At 42.5% G+C, this 27,995-nt stretch overlaps 1 protein-coding gene and 1 long non-coding RNA gene across 3 annotated transcripts in view; one reads left to right on the forward strand and one right to left on the reverse strand.

Moving 5' to 3' along the window:
- RAB3C (RAB3C, member RAS oncogene family) overlaps positions 1 to 27,995 on the forward strand; it is a 255,243-nt gene that overhangs the window by 155,919 nt on the left and 71,329 nt on the right. The window lies entirely within an intron of this gene.
- LOC116150763 (uncharacterized) overlaps positions 11,024 to 27,995 on the reverse strand; it is an 80,807-nt gene continuing 63,835 nt past the window's right edge. The window contains exon 4 of the long non-coding RNA XR_004134507.2: positions 11,024 to 12,294. This is a non-coding gene — a long non-coding RNA (uncharacterized LOC116150763). The remainder of the gene's footprint in view (positions 12,295 to 27,995) is intronic.

The raw sequence follows: 27,995 nt of genomic DNA on the forward strand, positions 1-27,995 counted from the left end.
TTCAAGCAGTGTTTGCAGACTGAAATCCTACAAAGGCTGGCAGGTCATGGGAATCAGTGACCCCGCCAAGGTGGCAGACTTCTTACCTATCCACAAGAGGCATCATGGGGACAGGTGGTTCAGAGCTGCTGACCATCTAAGTTTTCAAAAGAATCCTGAAATCTGAAGTTTGATGTCCATTGTCTTCATTTTTAAATGATGAGAATGAACTTTAATTTAAAAAAAAAAACCCATTTTATGGACCAAACAGAATACATTTGTAAGTCATCTGCAAACAGCAGGACACCAGTTGGCAAATCTTCTTAGAGGAATGGCTCAGTGGGGCAGGGGAGCATACAGGCCTGGCCCTCTGTAAGTGCCAAGGACTTAAGTGCCAACTGTAAGCGTCATTTATTGTTTCCTCAGTTCTCAACCTTAAACTCTTGCGTGTAACTCTAGTTTTGGGCATTTCCCTTATTCAAGTCTTGTTTTCTCTCTGAGTTCCTGGAGCCCCTCTGCCTGCCTGAGCACCTTGCATCTTGCATCAGACACTGACCTCATTTCTGCTCCTTGCTTCCTGGCTGTGACTGCACCCTGCCTCTGTTCTGCTCACCTCACCTCCCACTCAGACACATCAGAATCTTTCTTGGTTCTTTCAGTGGCAGCTCACTCCCCCAGCCACCATTTAGGTATGTTCTACTTTTCTGGAGCAGAGTGGTCTAGAATCAAATCCCTGCTCTCTAGCTGATGAGTTGTAGAAGCTTAAGGATGGATGTCATGTAACCTCTCTACACCTCTGTTTTTTTTTTTTTTAATTTTTATTTTATTGAGTTATAGTCAGTTTACAATGTTGTGTCAATATGCCTCCATTTTCTTAATTCATACATTGGGAAGTGTCCGTCTCCCTGGATTTTTACGGAATGTGTCCAGTAAATTATATTTTTTAAAAAGCCTAAAATGCTATATTGCAGGAAGTAACTAAAACAAAGGAGAAAATGTCTCTCCCTTTTTCTCCCCACTTGGTCACTCTTTCCCTAAACTCTTCTGATGAATCCTCTTCTTTCTACACCATAAATACTAGTGTTGCCCCCAGAGTTCTGCTCCTCATCTCAACCTATATGCATCAAGACTGGTTCTTCATACTTCTTGGACTTCAAAGAATATCCAGATATAACAGGGCTAGCCTGAGCCTCTTTTCTAAGCTTTAAACCCGTTTTTCTTCTGATCTCTTGAGCACCCAGATGCCCCTACACTTCCCTCAAATTCAGCCTAGGTGCAACTAAGCCCACTGTTTGTTTTTTTTCTCAATCTTCTGCTTTATTCATATCACTCCCCCTTCTTCTCCTCAGTATTACTCAAGGTAGTAACACTAGCTTCTGAAAGAGACAAACCACAAAATCTTAATGCCTTGCCACAATAAAACTCGTTTGCTTGCTCCCAGCCCATTGGATATCAGACCCCACTGCAGTCTTGCAGAGAGGTAGGATGCTGGGGAAGTTCTGCTCCAAACACTTTTTAGGGCCAAAATGGGGTGGATGATCCCCATTTTTTACCAGGATGATGATCACACTCCTCCTGAGATGTGGCATCTCTACCACCTTACACGGAAGGTTACTGCAGATGGACAAGAGAGAGAATGAATCCACAGGTCTTGAAGTAGTGTGTATCTCACTTCTGTCCACACCCTACTGTGCGAAATGCAGATACATCACCCCAACTATGTGCAGAAGTTCTGGGAAACGAACTTAGCTCTGTGCCCAGGAAGAAGAGGGGAAAGAAGAATACTGGGGCATTGCTAGGATCCTCAGCCATGCTCTCCAGGCTTCCAGGAAAGGAACCTGAGACTTAGCCTCTATTCCGTGTGTTGAGTCTTAGTAGTTCGACTTCAGAAGACTCTCACATCCTCAGCTCTTTGCAGTCCTCGGCCTCGTCACTTCTCACTGCAGCTTTTGACACAGCCCCCTCTCTTCACTGACTTACTATCAAGCTCATCAGGATAAAAACCAATCTTGCTCAAGCTGGCCCCAACCTATCTTTTCGGTTCTCTCCTTCAGTCCTTTCTGCAGCTCACTCTATGCCCTGCACCAGACTTCCTTACTTCTTGCTTCAGTTAGCTGCCAAGGCTCTGTGTAGGGGTGCCAGGGCTGTTCTTTTTTTCTAGAATGCCCAGCCCTGCCTTCACCACCTCAGAAATCTTTGAGCATCAAGACCCATCTCAAATATCACTTTTTCTTAGAAGCCTTCCCAGATTCCGCAGTCAGAAATAATTTGTCTATATACCCAAAACAATTCGTATTGCACTATAGCATTTTAGCACATTTACTTGTAACAGTTTTTGTGTGTCTGTGTCTCCCATGAGACTGGGGAGGTCTTGAAGAGAAGGACTGTGTGTTATGTATAATTCCTTCAGCCAGGTTTGTAATCCCTAAATCTTGTTCAAAGCTGGCACATTGTGGATTCTCAGCTGATGTTTGATGAATAAATTAATCTTTTTGTAATTGTATCATAATATGAATTAGAACTCTATATTTGTATTTTTAGACTAATCCAGTCCAATATTTTTCTTCACTTCCGAGTTTTATTATTTATGCTCTGGGAGCTCTTAGCTATCTAAATCTCATAGGATTTAGGACGAAAACTTAGTAAAAGCATCATCCTTCACAAGCCAAGTTAGCAGACTTTTCTCTGAAGATTGTCTAGAGTCTTGTAGTAAGTTCTTGGCTAGATCTCAGCAAGAGGTAAGGGCTTTCCAGGATTTTACCCTCTTCATCTAACTGATTTACAAATTGCAAATCTTAGAATCATTAACAAGTAGGGAAAGGAGAGGAGGCATTTGTTGGTTTTTATGGGAGCTGATTATTTCTTCCACTTCCACTTAGAGTCATTTCCAATTTAAAAAAAAAGGGAATGCAGGCAAGGCAAAGGTGTGAATCCGAATCGAGTTCTGTCTGACTCTAATGCCTGGATAAAGGCTAAGACGGACTTGATATGCCTAGTAATTTCAGATATCCTTGTTTTTCTTGTCTAATCATAAATAAGTAGGAGTGAACCTCATCATTAAATGAGATACGCCAAGAACGCTAACTTGCTTGCCCACATCTCTGCCTCTCATACCCAACCTGAATGTCAAAGTGGTGAATTAAAATTATTCATACTCCTGGCCTCATCTGTCATGTCTGTGGACTGACTCCCACACATATGTCTTGAGTTTAGACTTACCTTCCAAGTTCCCTATATCTGGGTGACTCTGGGTGTTTCCACTCAAATGATCCACGAGAATCTCCAATTCAGCGTGTCGAACACTGAATTAATCACCTTCACTCCCAAGCCTCCTGCAGCTTCTGTCTTCTCTTGATCAATTAATAATGTCATTCTCCCAGACAGGATTGAGAACTCAGAACTCATCTTTGAGAGCCCAGGCACCCCATCAACAATCATTTATTAAGCCACATTCATTCTGTCTCTGCTAAACCATTATGATAAGATCTCATTCTGTTCTTTCTATTTTCAAATACAGGCAACCCAGTGCTGAACGCTCATAATGTTAGTCTCAAAAAGGGGAGTACGAGCCAGTGCTAACAGATCAGAGTCACAAAGACAAACTGACTTCATCCTCGTTCTTACTCTGGCTCTTAAATCCTGACTGTCTTCACCATCAGGTCCAAGTATTTATGTTTAAAAAACCTGGAAGCTGCTCCTTAACCCAGAATTTTGTGGAGTCAACAACTACAAAAAAAATGAATTTGTTGACTTGTCAAGAATGAACCCATGACAGATAGCTGGAAAGATAGATCCATGACTTAAAAAGGATATTTTCGATTTCAGCTGGAACTGAATCACTGGTCGATTGTCTGTGTGTGCTGGGCCATCCAGTTCCCAATTATTACTAGTGCGTTCCAGGAGAGTTTAAGGGTACGGAATATTTAGGAAACACAAAATAGGTGCTTATCCACATTTCTTAAAGTGCATAGTACCCAACAGGCCATGAAGAAAATACTTGAACCTGGCCCACAGTCAGCTTCAGATAAAGAGAGATACCTGTCTGGTGGCACTTTGCACAGCGGAAGGGGGACACTGTGGGAAGAGGATGACAACTCTAGGAACCCAAAAGCTCTGGTGGGGAAACCTCCTCTCCAGTAAGTGGTCGTGGACCTCAGAAAGGCATCTGCTACTGGCCTAGGGCTCAAGAGCACTGAAGGGCAGAGAGAAGTAGAGAGGGTCAGCAGTGTCGTGGACGTACTATTGGGAACAAATTGGGGGCAGCAGAGCAAGAGTGATCAGATGACAAAATGATAGTAAGGTCAGTGGATTCCAAAAAGATGGGACTACAGATCTGGAGGTAGCAGCCCTGATTAAATGGGACAACCCACCTTCCTAGAGGGAGACTGAATAATTTAGAGAGAGCTTTTGAATTTGGTTTCCTGAGAATCTAAGCATTGGTATTGGAAAGAACTCTAAAAGGTAGTACTTTGTACTCACTGATATGAGAGACCTGGGGCTTAACAGTTCATGTATTTAAGTTTGGCAAATTATTAAAAATGTTCCTTGGGTACCAATATCTCACCAAATCCTTTTCTCTAAGAAAATAATGTTGGTCTGGTCTGGATCCTTCTTTTAACTTACCTTTAGTCTCTGTCTCCAAATCATCCAAGTCTGGATATCTTGTTTCTTATTCCAGGGTCCTTAGTAACTAGATTTTGCTCTTTGCTTATGTTCTTGCTCAGAGTATTACCTTTGGGAACTGAGTGCTTGTCAATTGATTTTTAAATTTTTGAAGTCAGTGAAAATCTTTGCTTCCTTCCAATATAGTCAGCAAAATGCAGACAGTGGCTGTGTAATGCTGCAGCTCTCTGTCTCCCTGGCCAGAATAAGCCTGTGTCTTTTTGGTGGACAGGTTGAGGTGGGTGTAATTAGTGTTGTGGAACCTTCTGGGGTCTTAGGTAGAGCTTTTGATATACTCATTTGAAAGGTAGTAATGCTTGTTGTTTAATAGTCATTAACAAAAACAGGTGCCCTACCCAAGGAAATGTGACTAACATGATAGATCTAATATTTCATTATTAATCATCTATTTCATAGTTTTCAACTGTATACTGGCTATAATTTAATTCAGGTATTCTTTATTTTTCTCTAGAATTACAAATTTTTTTTTTTCTAAATTACACTCCAGCCCTATCTTTGAATGGTAACTATCTTCTCCAGGCAAGGAGAAACCCCTCTAAAAGTCAGTCAATCAAATAAAAAATTTTGAAACCTCCAGCCAAAAGTACTCATGGCTGTTCACCAAATTCACATTCAACTCCACACAAGTATGACTTTCTAGTATTTACTGTTAACACGTAACCATTTGGCCAGGAGTATGGTCTTCTACTGGGTAGATATGACTTGATTAAAATCAATACTTAAATATTTCTCTCTTTGCTATCATCTTAGTTTCTTTCTTTCTCTTGGACTTGTAAGAGTTGCTTAATTTGGTCTCTGTATTTTCAATCACTTCCTTTCTTAACCAGGGTTCTTAATCCAAATATGATTTGAGAAACTACTTTCTCAGTTCCTCCAAGCATGGTCCTTAACTAGCACCATTCTAGATCCACAGGAAAAAAGTTAATTCATTGCATACTATATATACTTTAAAGGCATTGGGGCTCAATTTTTAGTTGCCAAAATGGTGAGTAGGAACTCTTAGTGGGTTAGGCTTAAAACTTGTTCTTCTGCTCATGTCATCACCCTTCTCAGAATCTTTCAGTGGCCTTTAGACCTATAAAAATGAAGTTTAAATCCCTTAGCATATGGGGCCTCCTATAATCTGGTCCCAACCTACAGCCAGGCTATCGCCTGGCCCCTGGTTTCTCTCCAGTTCTCCAACCCAACCTGGGCTGCATTCAACGGTGCTCATCCAACTTTCCCCTCTGTTTCCACCACCCCTGTCTCTGACTCCCATCTCTGCAGGTCTCTATTCTTTCATTTTTCACAGCCAAGCTCAGATGTTTCCTTCTACATGAGACTTTTCCTGACTCTCACTTCCGGCTAACCTCTGCTAGAATTTACTTTTTTACTTTGCGGCACTTACTACTGTCTGCCTTGTAATTGTGTGCTTCTCCTATCAACCCCGTTTGGCCTGAAAGCTTCCCAAGGGAGAAACACTGCACCCTCTTTCCCCGTTATCCTCATGACTGAAAGGTGTGATGTCTGTAAAGCTTTGGTGAAAGTGTGAGTGAATGAGTGGGAATTGGAGTACTTTATTAGAGCACCACAGGGGTAAATTTCAACTGGTTAAGTGGGCGAGCCTTGGAAGAAAGCATCCCAGGAGTGAGTGAGGCTCCTCTCTCTACCTGCTTGTGTGTCCCATTCCGTGGCATGATGCATTCAACTCACATGAAAAATCTGCATGCCCTCTGCCTTCTCTAACACCCAAGCCCAAACCTTCTATCTTAGGTTGTCCCCAGAATTTCTCGGGGCACACTTTAATGTCTCACTGCAAATAAGTAACAACTCCAAATGCGAACAGTCACTATGTCCACTGTTATTCTGTGCACAACTGCTAGTCTTTGACTGTGGCCATCAAAGCAAATGTTTACTCCAGTAATTAAACATAAAATATTCCTTTGTAGTGACTGTTACTTACTACTTTTTTTGAAATCAGCCCAAACATGAAAATGAGCCTTTTTTTTTGTCCTGCTCAGAAATCATCTCCACAATAATAACAATTTTTCAAACTTCGCATTTCTGAAATAGGTTAGATTTGAGAATCCTAACATACTATTGGAATGTAAGTCATCCAAAGGTCTTAATCCATCAGTACTTCATTAGGAATGTCAGTCTTACACCCAGAAAGCTTTCATTGCCTTCGAAACCTGAACAGAACATAGAAGGATAAGAATTATTTCTTAAGAGCTAGGTTCTAGGGCCACACTTGCCTTTCAGATTTGTAACATGAAGGTTTTTTTCTTTGTAGCAGCCTTCAATTGTATTATGTCCTATACTGATATTTATTTCAATTGTCTCACTTCTTCCCTGGTAGGAAACTACTGATAATTCCCCTTGATTCCCAACGCATATTCATAGCTATTCCTTTTGGCTTCAGTTACTTTTCTCATCAGTGTGGTGCTGGCATTGTCAGGATACATATTCTGACACTTACTCAGTCTTCTCCTTTTTAGAAACTAATTGAGAGCCCAACACACATGCATAGATGTTTATAAAGCACAAATATCCCCCAAATTGTATCTGTCACAGAGATAAGATTTTTAAGAAATTGACATTTGATGTGCTCATCCAGAGAACTTATTTCAGTTGAAAGTTTAAAAAATATGTCCACCTCCAGCTTGGCAGAGCTAAAAGTATGTTAGTTTGTATAGTGAAAAAAATCCAAACTGATACTTGAATCTTTTCAAAAGACTGAATATCTGAAGTGCAGGAATAAAGAAACATGTGTGAGCCATTTAGAACAGAAAGATTTTCTCCAGTGACTGTCACACCAAGATGAATTTGTATTTTCTTCCAAAGAAGCATAATCTTTATATTAGGATATTTCAGATAAATAATTGTTTGTTTTTACCGAAGCTCTTAGGAGAACCCAGAAAACCATTATTTGTATATTAAGTAGTCCTCCCACAAATGATTGAGAAAGCAAAGAGGCCATGTGCTTTCCACATAGCGCTTGCTTTAGGTGAAAGAAAAGCAAATGCAGTAATAAGTCTGCTGTGTTTTCATGAAGGTGCTTAGCTGATGGGCATGTTTGGGCATGTGGCCAGGCAAACCTGGTCATGAACCAGGGGATTAAAGGTGCAGAATTTTTCTTTCTCCTTTCCTCCCTCTTTATCTTCAAACAACAAATTCCTTCAGGTTTCTAAAACAAACCAGGAGCCCGGAGAAGCTATTGTTTTTGACTTAAATTTTGGCTGAGTTCAATCCTTCTGTCACTGAATTGGTCAGGTCCTAGGACAGGCCAAGACCCCCTGTCCTGGCCAGGGAGCTTCTTTCTCTGATGGAATTTGCACAGCCAGTAACAAACGTGATGCTTAGACTGGAACAGCACTGGTTTTATTCAGTAGCCAAAGAGTGGAGAAAGCAGAAACGTAGTTTGCAAATCAACTTCTCAACACAATTTGAGTGGAGACACCAAATATATAGGAGGGTCAAGGTAAAGGGAGGGAACTGGAAAGAGTGGGAGGAGCATTCATGAGTTATCCGAGAACAGGGGTATGGTTTACACTCGTAACTGATACAACTCCTTTCCAATCCTTGTATGGGCTTTTTTGGTGGTGGTTTTGACAGTCATCAACTGTCATGGTGCCGGTGGGTAGGTGTGTCATTTAGCGTGCTAATAAGTTACCGTGAGCTTATAATGAGGCTCAAGGTCACCTGGAAGTCAAATCCTCTGCCGTCTTGGGTCTAGCTGGTTCTAACCAGTTCTTTTTTTCAGTCTTTGCAGCTTCCTCCTGAAACTTAGATAAGAGTAGTTTGTTTCTATTTGAGGGAGGGGCAGGGGTATGATTCTTGGGCAACAGCCCTGGCAGCACTTTCATAGTAAACAGAGCACTTTTGTGTCACTTCGAAGACTAGAAATAGGAACTAGATTCTGTTGTGAGTGAGGAGTCTGTGGGGGAACATGTGAGGAGGCATCCTTTGGAGGTGCCTGGTTCTTATCTCAAGATGAGGGATGTGCAGGGTCCAGAGTGACAAGCAGGCCTGTGTCCAGCCATCCTTAACTGGGCAAAGGTCTACCTTTCCCTCCCTTGTTTGAAAAACTGTCTTAAAAATTAATGGGTGAGAACGCCTGCCTCTTCCAATTCAAATATGAAGAATATGCTGTATAATGTTCTTATTTTCACTTCAGAGAGACTGGGTTTACATGTATGGCTGCATTTCATTAAAGGAAAAAAAAACCACCTGTATTACAAGCCAACTAAAATAAAAGGCCTTATTCTTATTACCAGCTATTCTAAATATGTTCCTTAAGTAGAGAGTGCTGGAAAGGAGGGAGTCAAAAAGACTAAAAAGGGTGTGTGTAGAGAAGGGATGTCTACCTTTGCCCTTCATCCCCATTACCTCATTACAGTGCTTGAAAAGGGTCAGTGAGCCTTTAAGGACCATTAGCAAGCTTTCATAGGCTGTGTGAGATGCAGATGAACATATTTAAGAATGTGTCTCAGTTCTAAAGGAGAGCAGTGTTATCTGCCTCACCCACACCTTCTAAGATGCCTCCTAATGGCTAATCTGTGCCCGCTGTGTCATCCCACAGGGAACCAGGGGACTGTGTAAGGGTGAAAAACTAGACCCAGCTTTTTTCCTGCAGCAGCTTGAGGTGGTCTGGATTTTGTATCTATAAACAAAGATAACTACTGTCTCAGTTTGCCCAGGACTGAGGGGAATTCATGGGACATGAGACTTTCAGTTTTAAAAACAAAACAGTCCTGGGTTTAGACTCTCTTCGCCATTGAAAGTCTTTTAAATTGCAGGCGTTCAAAGCTGGCTGCACACTGGAAACATCCCAGGAGTTTTAAAAGCCACTGATGTTGGTGTCCTGCCCTCTAGAGAATCTGATTTCTTTGGTCTGGGATGCCGCCTGACCTTGGGATCTTCTAAAGCTCAGGTGATGCTAATGCATTGGGACAGTTTGGAAATTCCTGTAGGAAATGATTTTGCCAAGTTATTTAACCTCTCTTGAGCTTGAGTTTTTCTTTTGGTAGAAAACTTGCCATGCTTTTTTTTTTTTTTTTTTGCATTCTTACCTTTACAGTAAGGCTCAAGCTTCCACAATTTGGAATGTTCTGAATCAGTGCATAGGAATCACCTGGGGATCTTGATAAAGTGCAGATTCTGATTCAGTAGGTCTGGCAAGAGGCTGAAGAGTTTGCATTTCTCACAAGCTCCCAGGTGATACCAATGCTGTTGATCCACGGACCATACTTTGAGTAGCAGCATATAGGGCATCAAAGTGTGAGAAGAATTAGTCAAAATAACTTTCTTTCCTTTGAAGATCAGTGCAAGTCATCAAGGCGTTTGTTATTAAGGGAAACAGGAAGGGGCATATGGAAAAGGTGACTACAGTGGGCAGAAACTCAGGCATAAATATTTGGGTACATGCTAGGCATGGTGCCCCACCTCCAAGATGTCCGCATCCTAATCCCTGGAACCTGTGAGTATGTTACTTTACACGCAAAGGTTCAGATGGAATTAAGATTGCTAATCGGCTGACTTCAAGTTAGGGAGGTTACCAGGTGGACCTAATACCATCACAGCAGTCCTTAAAAGAGGGAGAAGGGAGCGGAAGGAGTCAGTGTCAGGGTGCTGTGCTGTGAGAAGGGCTGTACTGGCTGCTCCTGGTGTTGAAGCTGGAAGGGGGCCGTGAGTCAGGGAATGCAGCCGTCTTCTAGATGCTGGAAAAAGGGCAGAGAAACAGACTATCTGAGAGAGATTCCAGAAGAGAACTGACCCCTGTGGGTGTCACGTTGATTTTAGCCTAGGGAGACTTGCCGCCGACTTCTGACCTTCAGAAATGTAAGATATGAGCTTGTGTTCTTTTAAGTCTTTGTTGTGATTTGCTATGGCAGCAAACAAAAAGTAAGACAAGTATGGTATTAATTAACAACTTGAGTGGGTAATAAACAGTTTCACTTCCCATTAAGTCTGAGTCCCCTTGTCCCAGACCTGAACCTCAGCCCTCTGGGGTTTCGAGCACCCCTCCAACCCGCCCCCCTCCTTGGGCAGAAGTCTGGAGTCCAGAGTTTAGAGCTGTGTTGGGAGGAGCAGGCTGGCTGGTCATACTTTCCCCCCGTTGGTAGGTAGAGTCTTCGCAGGACTGCCCTCGGTGGGCCCACCTGTGCGGGTCCTGGTATCTCCCAGCTGTGCTGAGGAGAGGGGTGCACCCCGTTCTCTCCATCCCTCCCCGCCAGCCCAGGAACATCTCAGCTCTTACCTCTCCACTCTTCTTCAAGCTGCCCTGTATATATCTCTGTGAAGTCCCTACATTCTCCCAGAGGTCTGGGCTTTGGAAAACAGAGTTCAGAAAAAAACAAAAAACAAACAAAAAAAACCCCGAGCAGGTTATATTTATTTTCCTCCAAACCACATGGCTCCCCTAAGGCTCTGAGCCCAGCTGGCTCCACAGCACAGGGGGCGGGGCAAGGGGAGCGTAAAGGGAACAGAGCCCATCTGGGGAGAAAAGGACACAAGTCCATTTATCAAAATATTAACCTTCTATTTGTGTGTTAGAAGAAAGCACCATGAGGGTGATTTTATGGTTCCCCAACAAATAGGAAAGACTGCTGTAGATGTGCCACATCTGCGTGGCACTTACAGAGGTGGAAAGGTCAGGGGGCTTTTGAGGATGTTAGAGGTGAGCTGAAAGGAAGGGCAAGTTGTCGGCTTTAGAGATAAAGCGGCCAGCGTCAGGAAGTTCACTGCATCCTTGCAAGATCTGAAGTTCCAGAAACTAGACTGCTTCTGAGGTGACGGGGGTGACGTGAGTGGCCACTGCTGCCAGCCCCTCACCCCAGCTCACATCCCTTAGTGGACCTGAGCTCTGCAGGCCCGTGGGTGCCCCACACCTGCCCCAGGGGAAAGCCTGGGAGCTCAGAGTTCAAAACTTTTCCTCCTTGCGTTGCAGCCAGGCTGGTGTCGGCATCTTTTTTTTTTTCTTCTTCTTTTTTGAAACTTACAACTTAAGAGTTATTTACCATTTCCACAGCAAAGAAATAGCCTCTGTGTAAATCGTCAGCATTTTCCATACAGACTTCAGTTATCACCGTGCCTTTGTAGGTGACAACTAGTAGATGATAATAAATTCCAGTTTCATCAGAAGGAGGCTGAGACTTGGGGACTGCCTAAAAAGTCCCTCGAACAGGATAGACAGAAAAATGGTAATGGTGACGGATTTGGGAGTATGGTAGACAGTAATTTGTTTTTTCTTCTATGTTTATCTGTATGTTCTAGAAGAATGTTGTGTTTGCATAACTTTTAAAATAGGCTTTTTGATTTCTTAAAAAATAAATTGAACTCTCCAGGGTGCTTCTCAAACTCCAGGGCTGGCCAAGGAACGATGTGTAGAACCAGGCAGAGGCTCTCATGCTGAGCTGCCCAGGCTTACCTGCTCAGTCCTGCAGCCGCAGGGCCAGGGTGGCTGTGCTGGGAGGTGTGGCACTGAGAGCTGCAGCGCTACAGCTTAAAGGGCTCTGGCCCCGTTGCATCCCACTGCTGATGAACGTCCTACAGAACAGCCAGTAGTGTCTTCAGACCCTCTGTCATGGCCTGACCTTGGGCTTGCCTCTGTCTAGGAGCCACCAGCGTCCAGTTGATAGAAATAGCAGAGACCTGAAGGCAAAGTCAAATGTGTGTTGATCAATTTGATACATGTCGCTTTGTACCAAATGGGGGCCAAAAAAAGGGGGAGCCCCCTCTTCATTTGAGCTTGGGATTTGAGTTGACTAAGCAAGGACAAGGTTAGGGTAGGGGTGGGGTGGCTCTGGAGAGTGGAGGCCCTTGGGAGAGGAGGCTGTGGTGGGGGGACCTCCATGGTGGGGAAGCACAGTTCACAGCCGATGCACGTGGGCAGGAATGGGCATGCTGCTCCTGCCTCGAGCTCCTCCCCCCACGTCCCACAGCCCCCTGTGGAGTAAGGAGAAGGATGCTGGGCAGAGAAGGGGCCTTGTGGGTGACCGCACTCGGGAAAGGACTGTGATGGGGTGGAGGGGTGGTAAGAAGCCTAGAGAGGTTGTTTGAGGGGCCTTTCCCCCGCAGCCATAGCCTTAACCTCAGGCCCTGCTGCATCCACGGCTGCCGCATCTTCCCGGCCAGCCACCTCCCTCCCAAGAGGCAGCTCCCAGCTTTGCTGCCTGGCCCTTTACAAAGGTGTGAATAAAACCTGTGTCACAAGGACAGGTGTGACCTGGGCTGGGTTGGGTGAGACCTGCCCCTGCAGTGACCCTGAATGAGCCAGCACCTTTCAGTGAATCTTGAATCCTCGGCAAGAGAGAAGAAGTGTGGTGAATTGCAGGGGGTGACGCTTGGGGAAAGACTGTTCCCTGAATATAGAACTCCAAGGGGACATCTGCCAACCTCACTGGGACAAGACTCGCCCTCAGATTTTGTGAACAATCATCACAATGGTAGTAAGTCTAATGATGCCGGACAGTCGACGTGCATGGCCACACTTGCATCTAACGATTGATTGTCAAGAGTTCTGTGGCTGGGCAGGCAGGGACTGCTCCGTGTTCTTCAGATGATGAGGACAGTCACAGCCAGTGCTGGAAAGTCCTCCCTGTTTAGACCCCTTTGCCAGGGTGCTGAACACGCCCTCTGCTGTGGTCAGTCAGGGACTCCTGGCCAAATAGAGATCAAGCCTTTTCTTTCCCGCACAAGAATAGGTACTGGAGATAAATCTGCACATAAAGATAAAAAGGCAAGAGAAATGAAGGTGGGGGAGGAGAGAGCCAGAGGGTGAGGCCACTCTTGCCTGCCTTCTGCCAGGAACCCAGGCCACCCAGGTCACTGTTTATTTCTTCCCCAAGACTGCTATTAGCAGTCGGCCAGAAAGCTTTGAACTTAACTGATGTACATAAAGCAAGCTGTTCATTTAATCTGCACATTTAATTCAGCTGCTCTGTGTGCTGCTCCAGGCTGGCTCCTTTCCATATAAGGCGTTCACAGTAGCTTTCTGCAGCACCCCTGCCTCTGTCTTGAAAAACAGCCAAAGATGGCTTTGTGTTTGCTGCATGGGCTGTAGGCCGAAAACCTTGGGCACTGTCACCACCTTGCCTGCCAGGTAAGCGCTGTGTGGTCCACTTCTGTTTCCCCTTCAAACGAGAACATGCTGAATTCCAGTGTGTGGGTCTTTTTGAGGTGAATGAGTGGAAATAAAATCGGTTTTAATTTTGTTTGTTGATCAGATTATATCAGGGACAAATGCATGCATGTGTATTTAATTTCCTGTTGGTGAAAATGTTGCTGGCCTCTGCTTTAGTGTCTTAAGACAGGTTGGATAAAAGCTTCAAACAGACATTTAGTGAAATGTGCATTGCCAATGCAGGAATGAGGTTCCTAGGGATGAATCGTCTGTGGTAGGCAAAGGAGGGACGTTTTCTCCTCTAATGTTCTCTTCTGAATACTGTGAAAAAATGTGTATAATTAGAGTTGTATTGAAATGTGTTAAGAGATTAACTAGATGGTTGCATTTCGGTATTATCCCAAATAAGCAATATTTGCTATAGAAATCTCCCATTTGGGGTAATGGCATGCAAATGTGTCCTATTCTCATTTCCCTAAGTGGTTTCCGTGGTTTAATGACTGTCACATTTGTGAAGTATTTGCAAAACCAGATGATGCCACCAGTGTGCGGGCGATTAGTTAGGAGATGAAAAAATAGAGGGGAGCTTTAGGAACAGGGGTGCAGGCACAGAGGGGTGGGGTATGGAAGAGGATGGCTGGGAAACACAAATAGTAAGGAAAAGGCATGAGAGAAAAAATGCGTTATAATTATGAGACTGGAATGGAGGGAAAATGAAATTGAGATGATAAGCCAGACCTTGGTGGGTGGGAGAAAAACAAGGGACCACTGCCTTACTTGGTCAGCTCTGTCATCACGGCTCTGCTCTGAGCACCAGCTGCCTCATTTAGGACCCGTTCTCCCCACGACATTAACCAAGGTGAACCTATTACAAAACCCTAGCAGTGAATGACAGGAGGTTGAGATATAGCATGTGGATCTAAAGGATGGCTGCTCTTAAATCTATTACCTGCAGGATAACAGAAATTTGCTTCTGCCATTCTGCAAGGGAGCTGTGTGCCTTATTTCAGCTATTGTCATCAGTATTTCCAACAGCTGCAAAGTAGCTGGCCCTTGGGTGTCATTTTTGAATTCTCTTGTTTATTACCAATACTGTTCTGGAAGTTCGTACTATGCCCATTTTTACAAGTGAGAAAAATTAAGGCTCAGGGAAGTCAAATGTCTCAGTCAAGTTCACACCAGGCTAATAAGTACAGGAGATCAAATTTGGACCTAGATCTGCCAACATGGGGAAATTCGTGTTGTTTCCTTTTTTGTGCAGCCACTCAATTTAATTTCCAATTGTTATAGAAAAATAGGAGTAAGTGGGTAAAGGGGCATACAAATAAAATTATTCTCTTGAGAAAATTGGAACTACGGCCTAAATCAATAATTAAATCTACAAGTGTTTTTATTTGTTGCCTGAATTTTCCAGTAATTCAAATGTTGCTGGAGATTAGGTTCTTGTCTCTCACAGGGAAGAATTCAAGGGCAAGTCATAGTAAAGTGAAAGCAAGTTTATTTAGAGAGAGACATAGTCCTTAGACAGAATGCAAACCATCTCAGAAGGGAGAGCAGCCCCAGAACATGGGGTCATCTTGGAAAGCCAGAGCAGCCCTGAGATAGACACTCCATAGAGTGCAGATCATCTCGGAAGTCAAGAGAGGCAGCCCCAGGTTGGGGTGTTCGTCTTTATGGGCTGGGTAGTTTCATATGTTAAGGAGTGGGAGGATTATTCTAACTATTTTGGGGAAGGAGTGGGGATTTCCAGGAACTGGGCCTTGCCCACATTTTGGCCTTTTATAGTCTGCCTAGAAACTGTCATGGCGCCAGTGTGTGTCATTTACCATGCTAATGTATTACAATGAGTGTATAATAAGGCTCAAGGTCTATTGGAAGTTGAATCTTGTGCCATTGTGGGCTTAGTTGGTTCTAACCAGTTTATGTCATATCCTCAATTGCTGTGTCATTCTTTTAATGGTTGTGCCCTGCCCCCTTCCCTCCTGTCACACAAATATATTGCCAGACACAGTGGGGCATTGTTTTCTATAATTGGTTATACATTGTAATAACCTGGACAGCTTTACAAATTGTAATGTCTGGTTTACACTCCTAGAGATTCTGATTTAATTGGTCTGAGATGCAGCGTGGACAACCTGGGTTTTAAAAGCTCTCTGATGTTTCTATTGTAAGGCCAAATAGGTATTTCCCCCTTGGACTTCTCCTGAAGTCTAGACTCATTAATGCAACTGACTCTTAGCTATTTTTGCTTTGGTATCACACAGGCATCTCAAACTCACCATGTCCAAAACAACTTTGTCTTTTCACTTAAACCTGACCAACCTCTTCCTACATCGTTTTTTTAAATACTTGTTACCGTAGTGAGTAGAACAGATTTCTTATTCTAAGCGACTCATATCTTTTGGTAAACACAATCTTGAGATTAAAATAGGGATGCCAGACCACTGGGTGGCTGCTGTATACATTCATAGTGCTTCCATGGAATTTAGCAAAGTTCTAGCAAATTCAGGCACTGACTACTGTTGGACATGCTGTGATAGTTCCCTCCTGAATGCCAAAGAAGAATAATGCTCAAATGTCTTCTACCAGAAAGTTAATTGAAACGAACATGTGGGTCTTACTGTCCATAAGAAAGTCACCTGTCAAATTTCAAGTGGCTAAGGGGATTTGGTTGGCTAGGCTATTACATTACCATGGGCTCACCCTGGAATCAAGGGAGACTTAGTCCACTCAAACCACATGGGATTCACAGTGGAAGACTGGTGAATCCACAGGGGAAAAGTGGGTCCTGTTACAAGAAGAGAAGTCAGACATTGGGCTGGGACAAAGAAATCCCCAGTGCAATCTCTGCAGGTGTAAAGAGAAAGACATCTCCACCTGGGGAGACAGGAGGAAGTTGAAAGAGAAGGTACAATTCGGGATAAGTCTGGGAAGATGGGCAGAGTGGGAGGAGATATAAAAGAAATTTGATTACACTTTTGTTAAAACAGTTCACATTCCCCAATATCTTCCACATAATCTGTCTGCTTAAATCAAATGTTTAGGTTCCTTAAATAAAGAGTCTATTTATAAGGAAAGAGACTGTATCATTTAGGTACTAGAAGTAGGTCTATAATGTCATATATTATGAAGTCTTTTAAAGTGAGAGCCTTCTAAATTTGAGTTATTTTTTCTTTATAAGACAAATATTTTCATGAAACTATAAAAAGTGAGAATTAATGAGGCTTAAACTCTTCATTTTGTATAAAGTGCTTGAGCTACTCCTACTAGATGATAAACTTCCCCAGTGCACAGACCATCCCTGCCCTGTGAGTTCCTCTTTGTATCTGTCTCCAACTACAAAATCAGAATGAAAATGAATATTCACTTCGTTCTGCTTACCTGAGAGCTAGACCTGTCTTGCTATAATGTAATGAAAAGGTGGCAGTGATACCTAGAAGCAGTAGGAAATTTTTTCTTCTTGCCTCTGGCCTCCCGCGTAACTTTAGGCAAGCCATTGAAGTGACTTATTTATAAAACTTAGATGATATTGGCTGATAATAACACTGACTGATTATAAGACTTTTAAATATCAGATGGAAGAATGTAAATGAAATAGCTTTGTAAATAGCAAGCACTATACAAATGAGAGATGGTGGTGCTGTGCATCTTTGGTTTTGGGGAGAGGGAGACTGGAGGGAAGCAGCAACATACCTGGTATATCTGACACCAGAGCAGACCCATTTCCCATTGTCAGACCCGCAGTCAATCCATTACCTTGAGCCCTCGGAACCCTACTGGTATGACACCAAAAGAGATTTCTCCTAGAACTCAATTATAGGAAAGTTTTCTCTTGTGTTTCCACTATAAATATTCTATTAGGAGAATTACAGACTTCATCTTTGTCATGTTTTGCTTGGGCAGACAGAATTCAGAATAAATATCTATACCCACGTGCCCCCACACTCCGGCCACCCCCGGCTTCTGTGCACCCCCTGCCCCTGGCCTCTCTCCTTTGCCCTAACACTCTCTGCCCGCTTCCTTTTTTTCTCTCAAATACACACATCTATAACACTATAGTGTACATTCGTTATTCTCAAATGTGAGAGGAGCTGTTAAAATCCAATTTCTGGGCCTCATCCCTGGAGAGGCTGAATCAGTCAGTATGTCTGGGATGAACCCCCAGATTCTTTAGATTTTAAAAGCATCCTGTGTGTCTTCTGTGGTCACTCAAGTGAGGGGATCCCTCACTGGTGACTGGACTTGTCTTTTTCTAATTCTGTGCTCACAATAGTCTACAGTTCACTATGGTCGTAAGTTTACACTTCTTTTTTGTCATTTTACTGTCTGTCCTTATTTCATCTTGGAGATCACCTCATTATAGAGCTGGAATTTAATTGTTAAAAGTGAAAGAAATCTTCGCTTTTTCCCCTTTCCTGAAACCACGAAGTCTTACAATTGTGGTGTAGAATGCAGAACTGCGTGTTTGAAGGTTCATAAATCAGCTGCCAGTTTCTCAGCAGGATATATATTAAAATGTATGACCTTCTGTTGTTAGAGCAGATCACTGAAGAGCTCTCCATACCATCAAATGCAGTGAAAAGCACAGTGCTTTTCGGATCCCCATATGTGATACATTACTCGAGTCTCCCTTAGAAACGTATAAAACTGTTTCCTCTACTTAATACCATTATTTGGTCCTTCAGACAAAATTCACAATTGCAAAAGAAAGAGGAAAAAAACCAGGCAAAATACAACAAAGCACAGAAGCTTTTGGGAAGCACGGTCACTCATTACTTGGTTTTTCTACCTGTAAGATTGTATGAAACAGAAAAAACCAATGTTAGAAGCAGTAACTTCTAATGCTTTCTCAATTGATAAGTGTGAGCCAGCTTGTAGTCCAGGTGGTTTCGCTGGTTATGCTTTTAAATTATTCTTTTGTTGTTGGTGTCTACTAAAAGTTGAATGCCAGTCAATGTGACTATTAACTGATCCATTCAGTTTTTTCATAGATAAATCATCAGTTTTAATAAATCATCAGTGTTAATAAAAAAAAACAACCATTTATTAAGTGTTGGTATATTCCATACAGAACTAAATAATGCTTTAATTTTTATAGCGTCCCTGTGAAAGAGGTGTCTCCTCAGATGAGGAAAGTGAGGTTCAGAGAAGTTCAGTAATTTTCTCAAGTGATTCGGCTAGGAAGTTACAGAGCTGAAATTAAAACCCAGATGTATAAGCTCTGAAGTCTAGATTTGTAGCCATAATGCTGATGGTTCTTGTACCTGGGTGGACATAGTAATAATCTCCTGTGAACTTGTTTGAAATGCTGATTTCTCCCCAGAGATTCCCCTTCAGAAGGCTTCAGTCCAGAAGTCTGCATTTAAGCAAGCAATCAGGTGGTCCTGACCACTCTCAGGAAAGGCATGCCCTGTGGCTGCCCCGCTCTGGAAGACATCTCAGAATTAGGGAGATGAAGGAACCCCCAGCCCTGTGCTCTTTACATCACCTAGGTTTTGTCCCTTCAAAGCTCAGGCCCCAGGAAGCCACACCCCAGCCTACCCACCTTGGTCTGCTGGATATTTTTCAACCAGAAAATTTTGTAACTATTTTATCTTAGAAAGGGAATACTGAAAATGTATGTTAAACATGATTGAAGATAAAAAACCAAAAGATCCTTGTAAAAATGATTGAGAAAGTGAGGGTTAAGGGAAAAGACTCAGGAGGAGAGGACATGGGGGCAGCCTTTCTAGCATTTTGGGCCTCCCAACCTGCAGGCCTCCATTCCCTGCTGACGAGGGTTGTCAGGACAGAACTGCACACTGACCAGGAGCTGAGGTGGCCTAGGGACCAAAAGAAATACTCCATAGCAGTGGTGGAAAGAAAGAAGATAAGGATAGAAATGTGGGCATAGGATGACTGGATAAAGAAGTTGTGGTGTGTGTGTATACACACACACACACACACACACACACACACACAATGAAATACTACTCAGCCATAAAAAAGAATGAAATAATACCATTTGCAACAACATGGATGGACCTGGAGATCATCATTCTAAGTGAAGTAAGCCAGAAAGAGTGAGAAAAAATGCCATATAATATCACTTAAGTGGAATCTAAAAAAAAAAAAAAAAAAAAGGCAAATGAACTTATTTACAAAACAGGAACAGACTCACAGACATAGAAAACAAACATGGTTACCAGTGTAGGAAAAGGGGTGGGAAGGAGTAAATTGGGAATTAGAAAATTGCACCTCTTGGGGAGTGATGGAAATGTTAGCTATCTTGATTGTGGTGGTGGTTTCATGGGTGTATACATCTATCAAAATTCATCAGATTATACATCTGAAATATGTGTAGTTTACTATACAGGAACCATACCACAATAAGGGTGTTTAAAAAATGGGCATAAGATGTAAAGAAAAATAAAAGACAGGAGAAGAGGAAGAGGAAAAAGAAGAGGAAGACTACAGAAGTGGGGGGACCTTAAAACCAGAACAAACCATGGTTAAGCTTAACAGCGCACAAGTCACTCTACCTAGTGTTTGATTGCCTTCTCTTTGCAGTTCCTAGGACAACTGCAAATTACTAGCTGCAGTGAAGTTACTCCCCTCACATCCATGTCTTTACCAGTCAAGTTCACTTATAGAAAGGGTTTGCCCAGCAGATGACCTCTCGTATGATTCTGAGGTAAAATGATTGGAAGGAGAGAAATAAAAATCTGACAGGGTCCAGGAACTCCAAAGCTGTCCATTTTAGTTCCTGTTCACTTCAAGTGGCCATAAATACCCTTAGGCAGCTCCTCACCTACATAATTAAAAACTTTATGGGCCATCTTTGAAGGACACTCTATGTAGTACTGGAGAAATGGTAACTCAGGCTTGGCTCCGACACCCACACCTGGTAGATGTATGATGCTTGGCATGTAATGTAATTTCTGTGAGCATCAACCTACCAGCTAAAACACGGTGCTTATAATTGCACTGCACAGGATGGTTGCGTGGGGTAAGTGAATAATCGTTTAGCACAGAACCTGGGAGATAAGTTTGTAACAGGGGCCTGCCAGGAAACAGAATCTATCCAGGATGGTTCAAAGCAAACTTTTGGGAAGAGATCATTTACAGGGGTGCTGGCAGGGATAGGAAAGGGGATGGTAAGGCACCTGGAGACTGTCATGGCAGGAAGCCATTACTAACTTAGAGCTGAAGACATGGGGGATGGAGTGTTAGCTATACTGCAGTGAGAGCAGGAGCTGTGGAGAAGTCTGTAAGAACTACAGTGTGGAGAGACCTGCTGCTGCCAAGAAGCAGGGAGGGCTGGATTCTTTCTCCTCCTGCCATCTGAGCTCCTGCTGGAGCCTCCCATTGCCAGATCCAATGGGAAGCAGCAAGGGAAGGGTGCCCAGGTGACGTAGTTCACAGAGGTCAGCCTCCCTGGGCTCAGAGCAAGGCACAGATAGGCCTAGAGTGGATGGGGAAGGACGAGGTGTACAGGAGTTTTCCAGTAGAGTTATTTCTATGTCTCAACCTTAATCCACTACGTACACACACCCTGCCTTGAATTTGCAAACAGAACTCCTTGTATAGGATTGAGAGAAGCAGTTTTTATTTAGCTAGTAATCCCATTAATGATGATTTGCCCAGTCCAGCAATGAATTGATGCTAAACATTGCTCTTTTCCCAAAACCTCAGGACCACTAGTGGCTGTGGACTTGGAAAAGACCTCAACTCCTGGACCTAAATCCTAAGATACATAAGTATTCTTTCTCTCCCTGAGAGAGTTAATGTGCTTCCCTAAAGAACTTACTTACTGCTAATGGGTGTTTGGTACCAAGGGTATCAAACTCCCTAGAAGACTGAATTAAAACAGTAAGCAACTCACATAGAAATGCTGCCTCCATTTCCCACTCATAGTTCTTCCCAAAGACTGCTTGTTGAGAAACTGCAAACTTCTTGACAAACTATAGCTGTCTCCCATTTGAAAATAGAAATCTTCCCCTGCCCTCCATAGAGGTAGAGAATAGTCAGGTGGGTGGAGATCGCCGGGCCTATTTGCCTATAGCAGGCATCAGAGAAGATGGTAGCCATGCAATGAGTAAGGTGGAAGCAGAGATGTGGCTGGGACATGGGCAGCTGTAAATCATCTGGCCAGTCTGGAGGTACCGTTTAGATCTCTAGGAGAGAAGAATATCTTTTAACCACAGGCCTAGAGGACTTCTGGAAATTCCTTGGTCAGGTAGCCCCATCGTCATTTCTCCCATAGACAAGATTTGGTGACTAAGTTGTACTCTACTACAGTATTAAGTTGACATTTTAGCTACTGCACATAGAATAAAATTATCTATTTTGAAAGCTACTACTTGTCAAATGCCCACTATGGCTCAGTTACGTACCAAGCGTGTTAGATACCTTTGTTCCAATCATCACTACTCTTTAAGTATCATTAGATTGTAGCACATTAAGTTTAAAATAGTAATTCATAATGATACTGAAAAGAAGGGGGGGGATCTCTTCTCGATAGAAGAATGTCAGCTAATGTAAGGAAAAAGAAAAACAATTGGAAAATAGGTTTTTCAATCATGAATATAATAGCTGATTCAAGCTAAAGTCATCAATGGATGCTAAGAGATTAAGAGGAGAGAATATGCATAGTCTCAGAGCTTCTTGCACCAGCTTAGTTGTTAATCACAAAGGGATAAAAGATACCCTTACTATAGAAATATTTGGCTGGCAATACATTAACCACATGAGTGAAGTTATGGGACAAGCTTACTTGATGTGTCTTGCGTAGGCCTGTAACGGGAAGTGCTCAACCTTGCACACAAAGCCTCATTGAAACGTTTAACCTGAATCTAGCCACAAGGAAATGAACAAATTCAGATTTAGGAACATTCTACTATTGGCCACAAATGGCTTGAACTCTTCAAAAACATCAATGCCATGAAAAAAGTTAAGAAGAGTGGTCGAAACTAAAACAGACTACCGAGATGATAGCTAAATGCAACGTGTGATCTTTTGGGATCTTAGGTGGGGGAAAATATCAGGGACAAAGTTACTACTGGAATAATTGGGGAAAGTTGAATATGATCTATGTACTAGATAATAATGATAGTATTGGGTCAGTATTGAGTTTCTTGGTTAACTCGATGGAGCTGTGGTTATGGAGGAAACTGTCTTCTAGTCTTAGGTCTGTGAAGTGTTTAAGTATCATCAAGTTTTCAGTTTACTTTTAAATAATTCAACAACAACTAAACTGTTACAGAGAGGAGACAAATGTGGCAAAATGTCAACAATTCATGAACTTTTGTGAAAACTAGGTGGATGACAACTTTTAATTTTAAGCTTGAACTTTTTTAAAAAGAGAGTTGGGAGGGAAAAAACAGTATTGTTGATCCTACTTTTTCAAAAATGGAAACGAAGGATGAGGCCACCCAGCTAGTGCATGCTAGAGCTACTACTCAACCTAGGTCTTTCTGACTCTACAAACTCCTTCAATGTATTTTGGCCCTGGGATAATCAGCGTGACCATGATCAATGTGAAGTGGTCTTGAAAAAGAATGTCATTTATTTCCTTAAGTTTCTCATGACCAGAACACATAAGGGTCTCCCCCTGAGAGATGAGGACCTGGATTTGGTTTGCAAGTGTGCTGCCCTCCACCCCTAAACCCCACTAAAGAGGCAGGCATTTCCTTCTCCCATGAATATTACAAAAAGTGGTTTTGAGTTCACACAACATCTGTTATTAAAGCCCAGTGCAGACTCTTGTGGAATGCTGGGATCTAAATGAATTCTGACTTTTCATCATCTCAGAACACAAAGCCTAGCAGAGATCAGAAGATAACTTTGAAGACAGCTCTAATAGAGGTCATAATACAGTTCTTGTGGACTCATTTTACCCTGCTAGCACCTGAACGAAGGAAGGACGCAGGGAAGGGCATTTCTTCAACTCCATTGGCCTCTTTTCTTCAAAGAGTTATCAACTATTTATGAAAACTATGATCTGATCTATCTGGTTCGTGTGAGGTGATTAATCATGTAATGGATTCAACTGAATATGAAAACATCCATCTTAGGGAATGGCTGTGCCGTGTTGGTGAATTTAGATAAATTGGCTCAGGCTCCCTAGTGAATGGTGTTTAGAAGTTTAAATTTTCTTTTAATACTTTGTGTTGCCACAATAATAATATATTCTATGGCATGTGAGTAAATCCTCATGAAATGTCTTCAGTTAAGACAATTAGGCAGGAAGCAAACTCATTCTGTGCTGGTTTATGGGCAGCAGCCTGGCTTTTCCCTTACATGGGCGCCCTCTGTTGTTGCCCTCCATTTAGCTTTTGGATTTTGTGAATTGCTGACAGGAGCCAGATCTTTTTTTGGAAAGTGTTTCTTGCAGACAGGAGGGAAAAGCTCACAGTAGGTTAGTGGTGGTGTTAGCAATTTTGTTCTCTAAGAGCAGAAAAATACAATCCAAGGGTTTTAAGCTATTAATTCTATATAGGCTGGTGCTTCCCTCCCACTAGCAAATGCTTAGTTTCTCCACCCCTCTAAATGGGTGTTTTTTAATGTTTAAGCAAATCCCCTGCGGTGTCTTTGTGTAATGAAGGGACTGTGTTTCAGGGCCTCCCGTGGAGACGGCATTAGGTACAGCCTGGTGCTTGTTTCAGCTGCCACACAAGAAGAGAGCAGGGAAAATCACGTTTTGTGGGGGCCCTCCCACATTTTTTGAGTGGAATTCTTTCGTAAGTTTGCAGAAAAGGAAATAAAGAGAATGTGGGAGCCCGGATCCTTAACTAAGTATTGACTTAGCTCTAAGAGATCTTTGATAATTCCTTTCGCCTTCTTGTATAACTAAATGCAATGAAATATTTTTTCAGGCCCTGTCTAGTCATTCCTAGTGAGAATATGGCTTTACCACATGAATTTGGAGTCACTTCCTTCCCGCTTGGAATGATTGTCACTTTTCTCACAGTTGGTATATTTAGCAGCAGGAATACATTTGCCCTGGGTCCTTACCTAAGGGTCTAGATGGACAATGGAGTATCAACAGAGCTGCAGGTGCCCCTGACAGAGGCTTGAGACAGTGGCGCCCCCATGAGGAATTTGGCTGTATGTCTCTTCACCACCGCGCTGTCTGGTCTCATGCTGGGGTGCATTCTCTCTTTCTTGGACTCTAAAGGGTTTCTAGCAAACAAATATACAAACTCATGCTTGAAATAAGAAGCAGCAAGACTAGGATCAAACATCTCAATTAAGATTTTCCACGGTCAGTTCTACAGACCTGGGCAAGACTAAGATGGCATGAAGGGGTGAACAATGAGATAAGGAATTAGAGCAACATGAAGAGAATTCCGAAATGGTGTAATCTGTGAGACTGGTGGTGATGCGTGAGAGAGTGGGCCATGTGGTTCCAGCCTGACGTGAGAACCTCTGGGAGTCAGGAACATGTGAGTGTCTGGGGTACTTCAGATGCTAGTTGAAAATCCGAATCCAGCTAATCACTAAAGATTGGGTTCCTACAAGGATTTTGGAATTCTAAACTCTTGATCTTCTTTCTCACTGAGCTACAGCGTGGCATCTCCTCATACTCATTGTAGGGATGATTATGCAAATTAGGAAAGTTGACATTAATATCTCAGTCCTAGAAAGGAGATCTGTTTTCTGACCAGAGGTCAACCCTGTGGAGATGTAATAAGACCAGCAGATCATGGGACTTCCCATTGCTTTGCCCAAAGCTGACTCTTTAAATGGTGCTCTGTGAAGACTTGTCACAGTACCAGGACCACTTCGCGGGAGTCCGCAAAAACTGGCTGGGGATAGAGAGAATCTGCTCCTTACGTAAATCCTGGAAAGTTTAGTGGCCTTTGAGCTCTTAGCTTTCTAGCTATAACCACCTTAGCGACTGTTACTGGAATCATGCCACAGTAGAGAAAATATGGAGCTGCATTCTTTTCTATTCCCCATAAGACCATGCATTAATATGGGATGTGTGAAAATCTACCTGTTGAGTAAAGCATTAGACACATTTTTTTCCCCTGTGAATCATTAGTAGTATATAACCAAGGGAAATATAAATTTGGAAGATTTTCTAAACCTAAGGTATGAAAGCTGTTTTTGAAAGTAAAAATTTGCATTTAGTTATAATGAATCAATCCACATTCAAAAACTCCTTTCACTCATAATATGTCCCAATTTTTTTCAATTGGCAAAAGATGTGGATACTTCTCAGAAGACATACAAATAGTCAATAAGTATATGAAAAAGTACTCAAATTCACTGATTATGAAGGAAATGCAAATCAAACAGTGAGCTATCTCCTCAAACCCATTAGAATGTCAGTTATCAAAAAGGTGAAAGATAACAAATGTTGGCAAGGATGTGGAGAAAAGGGAACCCTGGTATACTGTTGGTGGGAATGTAGTTATGGAAAACAATAGTTTCTTTAAAAAATTAAAAATAGAACTACCATATGATCCAACTGTTTCACTCCTGGCCATATATACAAAGGAAATGAAATCATTATCATTACCAAAAGAAAAAAGATGATATGATATGAAAAAAAAAAAGAAAGAACTTTGTGGGGGTAATATGTTAATTAGCTTGATTGTGGTGAATATTTCAGAATGTATCTGTATATCAAATCACCAAGTTGTATGCCTCAAATATATACAGTTTTTGTCACTTTACCTCAACAAAGCTGGAAAAATATTCATAATTAGAGAGCTTCTTGCTTATTTAGAATGGAACCCATATTCCTTACTAATAGACTGGCACACGTTAATTTCAGGTTCAAAGGGATGACAAATAGCCACTCTGCCAGGTTTCTTTAGTGTTTGCACTTAGGAGAAAATGCAGTTACAGTGCAAGGTTGTGTGTGCACACTCCCAAAGGACAGAGAAATTTTGCAGAAACATCACATGCAGAGTTTACAGGAAGAAAGGTTAGCTCATACCTAATGGCCATGGTTGCTGACATTGGAAAGATGATAACTAGACTGGTGCACTTTAGAAATGGTAACCTTTCTTATAACTAAGTAATGAATCAATGACTTGATTCTATAAGCTACCCCAAAATAGGCCCTGAAAAGGTTTCCAGCTTTCTGTGAGGGGCTAAGAATCTCTACAGAGGGATTGATTGTTCCAGATGAAAGGGATACAGCAATAGCTGGGTGCACATGAGGGTATGTGCTGAATTTACACAAGTGTAGACAAAGCTCTGGGTATTGGAAATGGGTATTACAAAGGCTAAGCTGCTGTCACACACACACACACACACAACCCTCAAAATACCAGGCTAAGTTTTACAAGACACTGCTTTCTGTTTCACTTAAGAAACACAACTGGACTAAGCTCGAAGGACAGCCAGGTTGCACAAGGTCATTTAGGGATGCAGGGTTCTTCCAACTTGCTGCCACCGTCTTCACTAGGGCCTTAACCTTATCTGCATGGCGGAAGCTGGATCATAGCCTCAGCGATACTCCTACGAATGGAATATGTGGGATGGTCCAGGGCTTATCTGTCTTTTGAGGGAGCAAGGCAAAAGTTGCTCCCATCCATTGTGCTCTCATTTCAGTGACCAGAACTTCATCATTGAATTAGTGTTCTCCAGGGAAACATAACCAATAGGGTATGTATATTTTATCTATATAGATACATATCTAGAGATAAAGACATTATAAGGAATCAGCTCATACAATTATGGGGACTGAGAAATCCCATGATGTGCTGTCTGTAAGCTGGAGGCCCAGGAAAGCCTGAATGCCATAGAGCAGAGGGTGTAGAGTTCAGCCTGGATCTGAACGCCGAAAACCAGGAGGGCTGAGGGCAAGTGAAGATCTATGTCCCAGCTCAGCAGTCAGGCAGACAGCCTTCCTCTGCCCTTTGGTTCTGTTCAGGTCCTTAACTTTTGGATGATGCCCAGCAACATCGGGGAGGGCCCTCTGCTTTGCTCAGTCCACCAATTCAAATGCGAATCTCTTCTGGAAACACCCAGGAGTAATGTCTAACCAGCTATCTGGGCATCCTTTGGCCAAGTCAAGGTGACACATAAAGTTAACCATTTCAGGCATTTCTGTCTGTGAGGAAGCTGGGAAATGGTGTCTCCCACTGGAGGCACTGTCCTAAGGAGAAAAAAGCTGATTTGAAAGTGACGAAGAGCAACTGACTGCCTGACTTGCGCTTCTCACTATTAAGAGTGTTATTCTCCGTAACCAAGACCTGTTTCTAAGAAGATCGGGTTAACACATAATTGA

The sequence above is a fragment of the Camelus dromedarius genome, chromosome 3 (assembly GCF_036321535.1).
Source record: "Camelus dromedarius isolate mCamDro1 chromosome 3, mCamDro1.pat, whole genome shotgun sequence".
NCBI lineage: Eukaryota > Metazoa > Chordata > Mammalia > Artiodactyla > Camelidae > Camelus > Camelus dromedarius.